This window comes from Choloepus didactylus, chromosome 3, assembly GCF_015220235.1.
Source record: "Choloepus didactylus isolate mChoDid1 chromosome 3, mChoDid1.pri, whole genome shotgun sequence".
NCBI lineage: Eukaryota > Metazoa > Chordata > Mammalia > Pilosa > Megalonychidae > Choloepus > Choloepus didactylus.
Window position 1 is genome coordinate 169,539,788 of NC_051309.1, and position 16,065 is coordinate 169,555,852.

The window sequence follows — 16,065 nt, forward strand, 5'->3', positions numbered from 1 at the left end:
TAACTTAGGGCATAACTGTATACTAGACTTTGCATGTCTTAGAGGTTGTCCAGACCTGTTCACTGCCTGCCTGACTCTTTGTGGGTTATATAATCATGATGTCAGCAACAGAAGCTTTATTGAAGTTAAGTCCTGTAAAGGAGATCTTGTTGCTCTCTAAGGTAATAACAGTTATGGTCATGTCTAATAGTTTCGTCTGCCCTTTATGAGCTCACACTGGATAGTGCTCCTAAGATATTAAATATAGAGCTTGAAGGCAAGAACAACTTCTTTCCAAAGCACAGTGAAGACATGTTCAACTTTTACTTAGCTTCTCTTTTCTGAGACGGGTTCAACATAAACAAAAAGAATCAGGACATAGAATTTTTACAATCCAGATGGCACCACTGACCCAGAGAGATTAATCCTAAGTGAAGGATACATATGTAACCAGGGTAGCCATGGGATATGACATACACTCCTTTTAAATCGTAGTTTTGGGTGCAGGCCATTATTTAAAAGTAGATGGTTAACTGATGTTTTGACTTTTAGATCCATTCCCTGAGGAGCTCAAAGTTATAGCATATCTTGGCAACAAGCTGGAATTTAACCCACAAGGCCCAGTGGTCCTTGCCCATGCTCCATTCACCATTTTAATCTCTACTATTCATTATTCTTTGTTTTTGTTAAGATATAATTTAGTATAATGTTTCTATTCTTTTTAATATCAGACGACTTGTTTTCCCAAGTAAATATTCTTTTCCACTTTAATGATGTACTTTAATTTACGCAATTGCCACTGTCTGAGAAATTTAGATATAAATTGGACTTTTGTAAATAAACTTATAATGGAAATCCAAGGGAGTGGTCTACTCAATGAAAATTGATAGTAAATACTTCTCTGACGTAATATTTTCTCATTTTTCTGTTTTATAAATTGGGATTTGGATAGGCAAACTTCTTTTAAAGCAGATTTATCCGAAGATTCTTCCATCTTTAATATGCTCAAATGTGCATTGTAACTCACAATTTTATAGTTATATTTGTGGTCCCTGGTCTGTGTGAGGGATACCCTCAGCTGGAGGCAGCCCCAGACTCTCCTGCCTACGGTGCCTGTGGAAGAGCTCATACTCAGAGGGACCATGTGCTTCTCAACAGACTCCAAGGAGGCAGGATATAGAGTTGTCCACCAGAAAAAGTGGAGAGGAGACGACGTCTGTCTATGCAGATAACTTCACATAATGACTAAGTCTATTGGTAACTGCCTATGATTTACAAACCAATATAACAGACTGCCCTCTCTACCTCTTTCAGTCCTTCTGACTGCATATTTACATCTTTCAAATTTTATCCCTTTAACTCATCTTGATTTTCTGTTATGAATGACTTTTCTTTGCATGTCTACATTCACATGTGGATGCCTTGTATACGTACATCACATATAATAAAAATTGTATTTTGATTTGACTCATTGCAGATTAGAACTAAAAACTTTACTTTCAGGATAGAAATCTGATTATGCAAATGTGTTCTCATTTAGAGGTATTTCTCTGCTCAGTCATTAACTATGAGCAACCTAGGGGAAGTGAGGCTTCAGTGTAGACATGAACTTGCAGATCCAGAGGAACAACAGCTGGTCCTGTCAGTCAATTATGCCCTCACAGTTAATTCTCTTGTAGGAGATTGGAGAGGTACTCTTTCATGGCTGCCACAGTTGACATGTAGGCTGTTTGCAGGTTTGAGTTATCATGAATAATGCTGCTATGGGTGTTCACATGCAAGTCTCTGTGAGGACATATGTTTTATTTACTGATATTGCTTTCCAAAGTGGCTGTATTATTTTGCATTCCCATCATCAACATATCAGAGTTCCAGGTGCTCCACATAATTGCCAACACATGAAGTTGTCAGTCTTTTTATCTTTTCTAGTGGTTGTGACATGGCATCTCATTGTGGTTTTAATTTGCATTTCCTGATGACTAATGATGTGGAGCTTTTTCATGAAACTATCAACCATTCACATGTATTCTTTTGTGAACTATCTTTTATTTTATTGACTTGACGGTCTTATCATAGTATTGTAAAATTTTTTATGTAACTTCAATATGTGTCTCTGCCAGATAAATGTTTTGCAAATATTTTTCAGTTCCTTTCAAAGGACAGTTAGAAAATACGAAGTCCGTTTTATTAACATTTTTTTCTTATGTAACTTATGCTTTTTGTGCCATAGATAAAAATGTTTTGCCTAACCCATTGCACAAAAATATGAGCTCACACTGGATAGTGCTCCTAAGGTATTAAATATAGAGCTTGAAGGCAAGAACAAATTCTTTGCTGTTTTCTTTGAAAAGTTTAATGACTTTTCTCTCATGCTTAGGTGTATGGTTCTTTTGAATCAATATTTGTATATTGTGTAAGAGGCACAATCTTTTCCCCCAAGGAAGACAATCTTTTTCTGCAAGAAATTAACTTGGCAACTTTATCAGTAATCAACAGGCCATATATATATGTGGTTTAATTCTGTTTCCTTTATTCTCCTACTGGCATATATCCTTATCCTTATGCCCATAGTACATTGTCTTGATTAGGGCAGCTTTATATTAAGTGTCAAGTCCTGATATCATGTCTTACCTTGTTCTTCTTTTTCAAAATTGTTTTGGCTATTTTAGATTCTTTGACTCTCCACATAAATTTAAAAAATCAGCTTGTTTGGAATTGCATTGAATCTAGTAACCAAATGAGGATACTTGTTATCTTAGCAATATTGTCTAATCTTGTCTTCCTACACGAAGAGTGCATAGCTCTCCTTTTATATTGGCATTTCTTAATTTCCTTTTGCAATGTTTTATAGTTTTTCAGTGCCTAGATGTGCACATATTTTTTAAAATTTATTCTTAAGGATTTAATATTTGATGCTTTCCTAAATGAAGTTGATTTCTTAAATTTCCTTTCTAATTGTTTATTGCAAGGATTTCAATAATCAATTGATTTTTTATTGTAGTTGCATACTGTAGTTTTTAAATTCAGTTGTTAGTTTAATACTTTAAAAATAAATTCCCTAGGGTTTTCTCTGTATGTAATCTTGTTGGTTACAAATAAAGGCATTTTTTTCTCCTCCTCCTCCTTCTTCCCTTTCTCCTCCTGCTCCTCCTCCCCCTCCTCCTCCTCCTCCTCCTCCTTTGCTTTAGTGGACTGGCTAGGACTCCCAATGCAATGTTGACTAAAAATAGTTATAGTAGGCATCCTTGACTTGTTCCTAATCTTATGTAAAATATCAGGCATTTCATGGATGCATGTAATGGTAATTGTAGGTTTTTGACAAATACCTTTAATAAGATTGAGGAAATTACTTCACATTATGAGTTTACTGAGATTTTATTTTTAAATCATAAAATAGTGTTAAATTTTCCCAAATGCTTTGTCTGTGTTTTGACATTAATTTATGATTTTCTTCTTTATTCTGTTAATTGGATAAATCATATTTATTGATTTTCCAATGTGTAGCCAAGCTTGCATTTTCAGAAAAAAAAATTTTGTTTGGTCATCTGAATGTCCTATCCTTTTAAAATATGTTTTAATTCTAAAAAATTGTTCAATTTTTATTTTAATTGTTAAAAATTAAAAATATGTTATTGAGACTTGTTTTATAACTTAGCATATGGTATATCCTGGTAAATGTTAAGAAACAAAATGAGAAAAGCAAAGAGAAAAAAAATAGCCCCTGTTTTAATCCAGATATTTACTATTTCCAATGTTCTACTTCTTTTTCTGAAGATCCAGGTTTTCATTTGGTATCATTTTCTTTCTGCCCGAAGAATACCATGTAGCATTTCTTATAGTGAAGCTCTTTTTGACACATTTTCTTATTTTTCTTTTATCCATAAAGGTTTTTACAGTAACTTCCATTCTTGATGGATAGTTTTGTTAGACATTGACTTGTTGATTGATGTATTGATTTGTTCAATTCTAGGATTTCCTTTTGTACTTTTCCTCCACAACTTCTACTTATCTCCTGAGATTTCCTTCTTTTCTTTCATCTAGAGCTAATTGGTTTTTCTTTTCTTTTCTGTTTTACTTCATTGAAATTCTTTGTCTGTTATTTCCAAGTCTGGTTCATATCAGGGTTGGACTTGGTTGACCATCTTCTCTTTTGAGAATGACTTTAATTTTCTTCTTTTAAAAAAATTTCTGGCAATTTTGGATTGTATCCATTATATGATTATCAGCATTAAAGTGTGGGAATTCTGGATTCTGTTGCTTTCTCTGTTGAGTTGTTTCTTTTGCTTCAGCAGTTTTTTTTTGTTGTTGTTGTTTGTTTGTTTGCTTTTGGCTGGGAATGCACTGCAAATACTGTAAATTGAGTAAAAGCTTTATTCTCAGTTCAGATCTTTTGTCTTTAACTAGATTGATTTTGATATTTAGTGGATATATTGCTCAAGACTCAGAGATATAGTAGACAGAATTTGGGGTCTGCTCTAATCTTTCTCTTCCAAAATTCCTCTACTCTCTTCAGTGGCCATAGTTCCCCAGCTTTAGTTTTCTGGTTCCCCCAACCAGAAAGACTGCAGGTTTTATTTTTGTTTTCCCACCAGCTTTCAGACTCCTGAGTGTCCTGCTGACTATACTTAACTCCAGGCTAAAAGCTGTGAAAAATAAACTTATTTATAAAACAGCCTGTTTCCTTCCAAGGAACATATAAATTCCTCCAAAGTCTGTTGACTTTTGTTTACTCTCTAGTGCCTCCAGGAAGTAGCATTTAAAACTTATATCCAGGTTTTATAGCTATTTTCTCTGGAGAGAGTCCTCTGGTAGTTTTTTACTCTACCATTCCCCTAACTATGGTTTTAAGTGTAAGTGTGTAATACTTTTTTACTATTTTGTAGTATGAGTTCACCTTCATTTAGCTTCCATTTTCTAAGCACATTATGTGCCTTACATCTTTAGGCACTTTATGTATATTATGTTTACAAGAATATTAAATTATTCATATTTAAAACACATTTTATTGATAAAAGCATTGAAATTTAAATAACCTGACTAAAGTTAGGCAGTCATATAGCTAGCAAATCTGGATTTGAACTCAGATCTATGGCCAAAGCTTATGCTTTCCTAAACAACTAATTGCTTGTTTATGTAAAACAATCTTTTATCCATAACACTAAAGAAATGGTGTAACAAACAATTGGAGAAACCTAAATGCCCTCTCTACCAATATTATAACAGAAAAATGAATCATAAGTAGTTTTAGGTTAGACTTTTAAAAATTTTATTTATGATTTGGGGAGGAATACAAAATTTAAAATTACAGGGGCAGGGGGATGATTTTCTCTCTACTTTGAGGAAACATGAAATTTATCCAATCAGATAAATATGATAGATATCTATTTTTGAGCATAGAAAATGCAGGATTAAAGGAAAGAATGTTAACCCTCTCCCCATTTGCAAAGTCTTCATTCTGGTGAAAAAAATTAAACCAGACAAAATTCTTTCACCCTCTTCCCAAGAAAAAACCACTTATTTAAATGTCACTGAGAATTACATAACCCCTCCCAATTCATGCTCAAACCACCTTTCAATGAAATATGATTTTTTTTTTCCTGCTTTGATATATCCCTTTTTCCTTGGATTAGGAAGATGACTACCCTTGGAATCAGTTAAGGTATATTTTATATTGAGAGCCTATATCCCATGTCTCTTTTTGTGACTAAGGCCTGGTTCAATAGGCTCTGTGCATAGTAGATGGTCATTGAAGAAAAATGATGACAATGATAATGATTGTTCTTAATCTTAAACATTTTAATTCATTTGAATTAATTTGTTCTACTATGGCTCTCTCTGCTCTTACAGAAATCTGACCCACCATTTCCTAACCAAAATTCATATAACTTGAAAATGACCATTGTTGGACACTAAGTTTTTCAGTTTCCAGTCGAGGTAAGCCCATATTTCCTTAAGGATCTATTTTTTTACCCCTTATGTATCTTATTGCTATTTTCTGAAACCCATAAGCTTCCTCCTATCTCTTTAAATATTGGGTGGGTGACTTACCTGGTGTTCTAGTTTGCTAATGCTGCCAGAATGCAAAACACCAGAAATGGATTGGCTTTTATAAAAGTTATAGTCTTAAGGCCATAAAGTGTCCAAAGTGATGCATCACCAATCGGGTACCTTCACTGGAGGATGGCCAATAGTGTCTGGAAAACCTTTGTTAGCTGGGAAGGCACATGGCTGGCATCTGCTCCAGGTTCTGGTTTCAAAATGGCTTTCTCCCAGGACGTTCCTCTCTAGGCTTCAGCTTCCCTCCAAAATGTCACTCTTAGTTGCTCTTGGGGCATTTGTCCTCTCTTAGCTTCTGGAGCAAAATGATTTCAAAGGCCATCTCCAAAATGTCTCTGTAAACTGCAGTTCCTCTCTCAGCTCCTGTGCATTCTTCAACGTGTTCCTCTTGGCTGTTGCTCCTCTTCAAAATGTCACTCTCAGCTGCACTGATTTCCTTCTGTTTGTCAGCCCATTTATGCTGCTCCAGCAATTTAATTTAGACCCACCCTGAATGGGTGGGATAACACCTCCATGGAAATTATCTAATCAAAATGTTCACCCACAGCTGGGTGGGTAATATCTCCATGGAAACATCCAATCAAAAGGTAACACCCTAATCAAAAAGATTAATCAATCTTCCTCACAAGACTGCATCAAAGATAATGGCATTTTGGGGGACATAATACATCCAAACCAGCACACCTGGATATAGGCTTTCATGTAAAAATATTAGGGTAGATATCTCAGATTGTGCATCCAATGTTCTTTTTAAAATTTCAGTATCATATTTACCTTTGTTAGACAAACACGTTTTTATTAATAAGTGCTCAGCACTAACTCAAGAGCTCTACAAATATGATATTTAATCCTTGCAGAGTCCCTTTGAGCTATAACTATTCATATTCCTATTTAAAAATGAGAGATTTGAAGCATAGTGATATTACATGACTTGCTTAAGGTTACACAGCTCATGAAGATGAGCTCTGAATTCAGGCAATCTGATTTCAGAGTTATGCTTTTAATCAAGATGCTGATGCCTTTAGTTACGTTCAGACCATCCTAGTTTCTTATGACTTTTGCCCTGTTTTTCTGTGTTTTTTTTTCCCCCTACTTTTTGCTGAGGATAGTTTGAAGCTTTTTTTTTAAAATTCAGATATGATTTCCTTTACTGAATTAGAATTTATACATCTCTTTAGAGTCTTTTAGTGGATGGACTTAAACTTCTACTATGAATGCTTAATACAGCAAAGTGTAAAATCAAATAATATCTTAACACCCCTTCCAAACAATACCAGGATCTTAGAAGATTTTAACTTCACCCCTCATCCTAACATTATTCTTATTTAGTCTTTTTGTTTGAGATTTCCATTGTTCTACATCTTCAGAGACACGTGGTATTATTGACACTGTGGAAATGGCTTTAACTCCCTCCTTTCCTCTCTTTCCTACCCTTACCACAAACTGCCTGATATGGGCAAGAGCCAGCCCAGACTGGCTTGTAAAAATTTCCTAGCCAAATTTGCATTTGCTGCCAAATATCAGCTAAAGTAACATTTCCTCCAACCCCTGCCCTGTAGAACATGTCTAATATGCCATTTGTATAACATGCAATGCATGATTTAGCGTGCATGTTCTAGTTTGCTAATGCCGCTGGAATGCAAAACACCAGAAATGGATTGGCTTTTATAAAGCAGGTTTATTTGGTTACACAGTTAGAGTCTTAAGGCCATAAAGTATCCAAGGTAATGCATTAACAATCAGGTACCTTCACTGGAGGATGGCCTGTGGTGTCCGGAAAGCCTCCGTTAGCTGGGAAGGCTGCTCCAAGTTCTGATTTCAAAATGGCTTTCTCCCAGGATGTTCCTCTCTAGGCTGCAGTTCCTCAAAAATATCCCTCTTCATTGCTCTTGTGGCATTTGTCCTCTCTTAGCTTCTCCAGAGCAAGAGTCTGCTTTCAAAGGCTGTTTCCAAAATGCCTCTGTAAACTGCAGTGTCTCTCTCAGCTCCTGTGCATTCTTCAAAGTGTCCCTCTTGGCTGTAGCAAGCCTTCTGTCTGAGCTTATATAGTGCTCTAGTAAACTAATCAAGGCCCATGCTGATGGGCAGGGCCACACCTCCATGGAAACTCCATGGAAACTATTCAATCAGAGTCATCACCCACAGTTAGGTAGCTCACATCTCCATGGAAACACTCAAAGAATTACAATCTAATCAACACTAATACATCCACCTGCACAAGATTACATCAAAGATAATGGCATTTTGGGGGACACAATTCATTCAAACTGGCATAGCATGTAAGACTCTTGTGCCTGTTCCCCACCATCTGTCTGCACCATGGGTCCTTCCTCATGTATCCAAAACACAGAAAAACCCACCTGACCCTACATCAGGGAGACAGATTTGAGTTTGCCTCCTGTCTTGTTGTCACTCAACCTTACAATTAATCTTTCTTTTCTCAAAAGACAAGCCTAGTGGCTATTTCCTGGCCCTCACCTATCCCTCTTCTTTTCCCCTGTGCTTGATTGTGTGCCAATGTTTCAATGTGTTTCCATTCCACAGCTGGAAGGAGGGATGTTAAATCTAAATAGAATGACTTGACCAGAACTTGAACCCAAAATTGGGGACACACAGTTCTAGCTGCTTATCAAGAACCCTCAGTGGCTGGGACCCCTTCCCAAGCATCCCTCTTCTCCCATACAAAGTGGCGCTTGCAGAAGTGCCGTTGATTACCTTGATCTGAGCACTTGGCATTTCCTGGGGACTAGCCATCATGGTTCCTATCCCCTGATCTTTTAGATCCTTTGTGCTGTGTAAGAAATAAAGTGGTCATTTGCTGAAAGTTTCTGTGGTGCCTCACCCTGTGTTCCCATGTCATACCATGGAGCAACTAGCCCCACATCCACCATGATTTATTAATGGATCCATCCATTTGTCCCTTATTGCCACCTCTCATATTTTGTGTGTACATGGATTTCTGTTTCTGAACTCTCTATTCTATTCCATTGCTCTATTTTCCAATCACTATAACATTTCTTCTGCATGTGTGTATTGTTAGCACAAAATTTTGATATTTGGGGGGCAAATCCTTTCATCTGTTTTCTCTTATTTTAATATAAAATTTAGAATCATATCTCTATTTTTTTTTACTAATTTTATTTACAAATATACTCTCCTCCTTCTTCCCTGCCTCGTCCTGTGGTAATCACTAATCTACTTTGTGTCTCTCTTATAAGCGCCTGAATAAAATATTTGTTCTTATATGTCTTGCTTATTTCAGTGAGCATAATATTTTCAAGGTCCTTCATGTTGCAGTTTGTCTCAGAACTTCATTCTTTCTTATGACAAAATAATATTCCATTGTTTTTATGTACCACATTTTGTTTATTCATTCAATTCATTTATTTGTTGATGGACATGAGTTATTTCCACCTTTTGGCTATTGTGGATAATGCTGCTCTAAACATTGGCATACATGTAACTGTTTGATGCTGTTTTCACTTTCTTTGGGTATATACCTAGAAGTGCCAGTTCATATGTTATTCTGTATTTAATTTGTTGAGGAACCACTATATTGCTTTTGCCAGTGACTGCACCATTTTACATTCTAACTAACAATTCACTAGAATTCCAATTTCCCACATCTTCTCCAACACTTTTTATTTTCCAATTTAAAAAAATGTTAACCCTCTCTGTGGTGTAAAGTGGTGTCTCACTGTGGGTTTGATTCACATTTCCCTAATGAATAATGATGTCAATCACTTTTTAAATATGCATATTGACCCTTTGTGTGTCTTCTTTGGAAAAATGACTATGCAATTCCTTTGTCAATTTTATAATTTTGTTATTGTATTTTTGTTGTTGCATTGTGAAAGTGCTTTATGTATTCTGGGTATTAAACCCTTGTTCAATATATGGTTTGCAAGTTTTTTTCCCATTCTGTAGGTTGTCTATTTAGTTTCTTGATAATTTCCTTTAATAGACCAGAGTTTTTAAGTTTGATAAAGTTGAATTTATCTATTTTTTTCCTTTGTGGCTCATGCTTTTGGTGTCACATGTAAGATTCCATTGCTGAATCCCAGGTCATGAAGATATTTCTCTATGTTACATAATAATAGTTTTATAATTTTAGTTCATATATTTAAATCCTTGAACCATTTTGAATAAAATTTTGTATGTGATGTAAGGTAGGGGTCTAACTTTATTCGTTTGCCTGTGGGTGTCTAGTTTTCCTAATACCATTTGTTTAAGAGAATATTCTTTTCCAACTGCATGTACTTAGCATCCATTTTGAAAACCAATTGGCATTAGATGTGTGGGTCTATTTCAGCTCTGTTCTATTGGCCCATATGTTTATCTTTATAACAGTACCACACCATTTTTATTACTGTAGCTTTGTAACAATTTTAAATTGGGAAGGATGTCCTCTAACTTTGTTCTTTTTAAAAAATGATTTTGGCTATTTGGGGTCACTGGAAGTTCCATATAAATTTGAGTTTTGGCTTTTCCATTTCCACAAAAATTGTTGCTGGCATTTTGTTAGGGATTTCATTGACTCTGTAGATCACTTTGGGTAATATTGACAACTTAAAAATATTAAGTTTTCCAATCCATGAATATAGAATGTCTTGCCATTTATTTAGGTCTTCTTTAATTTCTTTCCTCCTAGTGTTTTGTAGTTTTCAGTGTACATGTCTTTTATATTCTTGGTTAAATTTATTCTTATATATTTTATTTTTTTTAATGCTATTGTAAAGGGAATTTTTGCTTAATTTCCCATTAGGATCACTCGTTTTTAGTACATGATTTATTGGGTGTTGCCTCTTTGCTGAAATTGTTTATTAGTTCTAGCAGTTTTTGTGTGGATTCCTTTAGATTTTTTCTATAAGATCATAGTATCTGCAAATAGAGGAAGTTTTAATTCTGTCTTTCTTATGTGGATAACTTTTATTTATTTTTCTTCCCTAATTGCTCTGGCTAGAACTTTTCATACAACATTGAGTAGCAATTGTAAAATCAGGCCTCCTTGTCTTGTTCTTGATCTCAATGGGAATGTGTCCAACCTTTCAACATTGATGCAATTTGCGGGTTTTTCATGAATGGACTTTATCATATTGAGAAAATTCTCTTCTATCCCTTGTTTCTGTGTTTATTAGGAAAGAATATTGAATTTTGCAAAATGATTTTTCTGCTTCTTTTGAGGTTATCATGTGGGTTTTCCCCCTCATTCTGTTGATGTTGCATATTATTTTGAGAGATTTTTGTATGTTGAAGCTCCCTTGCATCCCTGGAATAAAGTAACCTTTTAAATTACCACAAAATTACTGTGCTATTTTGATCAGAATTAAATTGAATTTATTGCCTGATTTGGATGGAATTGACATCTTTATGAAAATAGGAAGATGATATATTTCAACATTTATTTAGGTGTTTTAATAAATTCTTAATAAAATCATTGCTTTTTTCTTGTTAGAAAAATATTGTAAATATCTTTTTTGCTGTGAAGCCCATTTCAGAATAATGCTTTTAAATGCTTATAACAACTGCATGACATTAAATGGACAACAAATTATGTTGAAATATAGTAACTTAACTACTAAATATTTAACAAGTTTCTGATGTATTAATTTATGCTTCTTTTTCATGAATTAAATATTATAGTAATTAACATAATTTTTAAGAAGTGGTGCTCATAAACCTTATTTAAAGATTTCTGCAACATCTCAGGTGTGATATGAAAATATCCATGATTTCTTTTGGTCATAAAGTCATAAATACTGCTATTAATTCTGTAGTTTGCAGTGTATCTTGAAGGAAATGCTCAATTGCAATTAAACATTAATAAGAAAAAAGCTGTCATTTTCTCCCATCCAGAATCAGTTTCCACAGACTGATTCCTGCTTAAGGCATTGTAAGAATTTGCATATTTAAACTGGGTTCCATCTAAGTCTTGCTTTCAGTAAATAACAAGGAGTTAAGAGAGCATAGAAAACAGACAACCACTGTGTTAAGCTCTTACTAAAAAGTCAAATATGTAACTTCTGGTCATATTCTTTGGTGAGAATTAGTCACATGGTGACTCAACTTCATGGATGGCTGAGAAATATCATCTAGTATAGTAACTGCGCACAACTATGACCGTATATCTATGAAAGAAAGAAAAAAAAGATTTGGTAGACAACTAGCAGATCCACTCTAGTACTCTTTACTGGATTAAAGAAAAATGTTTGATTCCTATTTGACTAATAAGATATTATTTTGACGACATTTTATTGCATGCATTTATGCGTATGTGAAAATGATATCACATTTCTTCTCTACTCAATAAGAATTCTATGTGGTCTTCTATTGTCAACTTTCCTTGCATTATAGGAATTAATTTAAATTCATGCTGATGTATTCTATTTGTTATACCTTGCTGGATTCAATATGCTAAAGTATACTTAGGATTTTTTGCATGTATGATAATCAATGACACTGAATGTAATTTTCCCTTTTTATATAGTATTTGTATAATTTTTGTACCATGAAATGACATGAGGATCATCAATGAAATGATCTGGGGATCTTGTCAGAGGTGCTATGTTTTATTTATTAGAAAACCATTCTTTTGCTCTATTTTATATATATCACTTTTTTTGGCACTAAATATTGTTCTTACTCTTATTCCTTCTTTTTTTTTCTAATTATGTGAATTTACTAGTTTATTTTCCTAACTTTCTGATTGTGCCAATTTGAGTGTATTGTGTTCCCCAAATGCCATTATCTTTGTGGTCTTGTGTGGGGCAGAAATTTTGGTGCTGGGTAGATTTGCTTGGAATGTGCCCACCCAGCTGTGAGTGATAATTTTGATGAGGTGTTCCCATGGAGGCATGGCCCCGCTCATTCGGAGTGGGCCTTGATCAGTGGAGCTACATAAATGAGCTGACTCAGAGAGAGGAAAAGGAGTGCAGCTGGGAGTAATGTTTTGAAGAGGAGCAAGCTTGCTAGAGAGGAACGTCCTGGGAGAAAGCCGTTTTGAGGCCGGAGCTTTGGAGCAGACGTCAGCTGCCTTCCTAGCTAACAGAGGTTTTCCGGACGCTGTTGGCCATACTCCGGTGAAGGTACCCAATTGCTGAGGTGTTACCTTGGATGCTTTGTGGCCTTAAGACTGTAACTGTGTAGCGAAATAAACCCCCGTTTTATAAAAGCCTATCCATCTCTGGTGTTTTGCATTCTGCAGCATTAGCAAACTAGAACAGATTTTGGTACCAGAGAAGTGGGGTGCTTTTGCTGCTGAGTTTGCAAATACCAAACATGTTGGAACGGCTTTTTAAATGGATAATGGGGAGTTTCTGGAAGAGTTGTGAGGAGCTTGATAGAAAAGGCCAAAACTGCTTTAAAGACACTGCTTGTGGAAATATGGACTCTAAAGATACTTCTGATGAGGCCTTGAACAGAAATGAGGACTGTTTTGTTGTGAACTGGAAGAAAGGCGATCCTTGTTTTAAAGTGGCAGAGAATTTGGCAAAATTGAGTCCTGGTGTCAGATGAAAGGAAGAATTTGAAAGCAACAACCTGGAATACTTAGCTGAGGAGATCTCCAGACTATGTGTTGAGGATGTATCCTGGCTTCTCCTTGCAGCTTATAGTAAAATGCGAGCAGAAAGAGATAAACTTAGAACTGAACTCTTGGGTTCAAAGAAACCAGAAGTTGATGGCTTGGAAAATTACAAGCTTCCAGGGGGTGGAATCCCAGAAGCTACAACCCAACGTGAGGTTGTAACCAAACATGGAACCCAGCTGCCATTTCAGTACAAGCCAAGATTGAAAAAGGAGTTAAGCAGAAAGGATTTGTGGAAAGTCCTATTGTCTAATGGCTTTGACCCCTGTGTGCTTCATGCAAAGCCAACAGAATTTTTGCGAGATCTTTATAGACAGAGCCATTGCCGTTCTGGACTGGAGGAGACAGACAAGGAAAACATTAAAGGAAAAATCTCTTCAAAGTCAGAGCCATGGAGGTTGAGGTCTGGAGTCAGGAGGTCTCGGGCTGGGAGAGCGGAGCAGCCCACATGCATGGAAAGGATGAGTTTGCCCTGGAGGTCGAGGGCGGGCTTTCTGCCTCGATGCTCTGGAAGAGTTTTGCCACCACAGGTCCCAAAGAGGTTGGAGCACATTCCCAGGGAAATGGGGAGAGCCTGGCTGCCACCACATTGTTCTGAAGGGGTTGCGCATGTGCCCCAGAGATGGAAGGGAATCCGGGAGCTGCCCCGATGTTTGAGGAGGGTGGGGCCGAGAAGGTGGTCTCCCCAATGTGTGGATATGTTGGAGCACTCACCTAAGCGTTTGGAGAGGAAAGTGCTGCCACAAAGGCCCTTAGGAAGGGTTAGACTCCCGCTTTCTCAAGCCCCAAGATGCAACATTTTGTAAATGACTCTCAGACTTTGAAATCTAATAGAGTTTGTCCTGCGGGTTTTAGGAACTGTTTTGGTCCTGTTAACCCTGTTTTCCTTACTCTTTCTCCTTATGGCAATGGGAATGTTTATCCTATGAATGTCCCTCCTTTGTATTTTGGAAGCACATAACTTATTCTAAGTCCACAGTTCCAAAGCTAAAGGAAAAGTATGCCTTAGGACTGACCACGCCTAAATTGATTTTGATTGGATTTTGTACTTAACTTTTGTTACTGAAATGATTTAAGTTTTTGTGATATTGTGATGGAATGGATGTATTTTCTATTTGGAAAGATAATGTCATTTTGGGGTCCAGGGGGTGGAATGTGCCGGTTTGAGTGTATTGTGTCCCCCAAATGCCATTATCTTTGTGGTCTTGTGTGGGGCAGAAATTTTGGTGCTGGGTAGATTTGCTTGGAATGTGCCCCACCCAGCTGTGGGTGATAATTTTGATGAGGTGTTCCCATGGAGGCATGGCCCCGCCCATTCAGAGTGGGCCTTGATCAGTGGAGCTATATAAATGAGCTGACTCAGAGAGAGGAAAAGGAGTACAGCTGGGAGTAATGTTTTGAAGGGGAGCAAGCTTGCTAGAGAGGAACGTCCTGGGAGAAAGCCATTTTGAAACCAGAACTTTGGAGCAGACGCCGGCTGCCTTCCCAGCTAACAGAGGTTTTCCGGACACCATTGGCCATCCTCCAGTGAAGGTACCCGATTGCTGAGGTGTTACCTTGGACACTTTGTGGCCTTAAGACTGTAACTGTGTAGCGAAATAAACCCCCGTTTTATAAAAGCCTATCCATCTCTGGTGTTTTGCATTCTGCAGCATTAGCAAACTAGAACATTGATTATATATTTAACCATTATTTTTTCAGCCAATTTTCAACTACAAGCAGTTAATACTTTTCTCTGAGTACAGTTTTTATATACTTGACATACTTTGCTCCTTTTATCAATCTGTCCTATTTTCTAGTTCGCATTATGATTTTTTTTCTGACACCTGGTTTATTTAGAAGTTTTTTTTGTAAAATTTATAAAAATATGAGTTTCATAAAGTAATCTTTTTATAATGATTTCCAATAAGTTTGCTTGTGATAAGGGAATATAAGCTATATGATTTCAAATGTTTGAGAGTTGTTAAGTTTACTCTATTAATTTTATAGATTTCCTCTACAGTTTTTGCATGATTAATGTTCATAAATTTTTCAAGTGTGATACTAATGTAGCCTTGAAACTCAATTTTTCCTTTGGGGTTTCAACTTTTTAAGTATCAGAATCATTCATTCAAATTCTAGTAATGAGAAACTGTTTTAGGTAAAACTTTCTTTTATTTTTGACCTGAAAATATTTTAATTCCATTTCATTATTGACTGCTATTTTAAGTAGGCATAAAATTATAATTTTTTTCAGTACTTTAGATATATAATACCCTTCTCGTTTCTATTGTTGTTATTGAGGAATCTTTTATCAGTGAAATTGTAAATTTTAAATAGATAATTTCTGTCTCTCTATGATTGCTTTCAGTTGTCATTCTGCAGTTTCATGAGTTGTATGCATTTATTATAAGTTGAATTTTAAGAAAATGGTTGCTATTAAATTGTAATAAAATTTTGTTGTT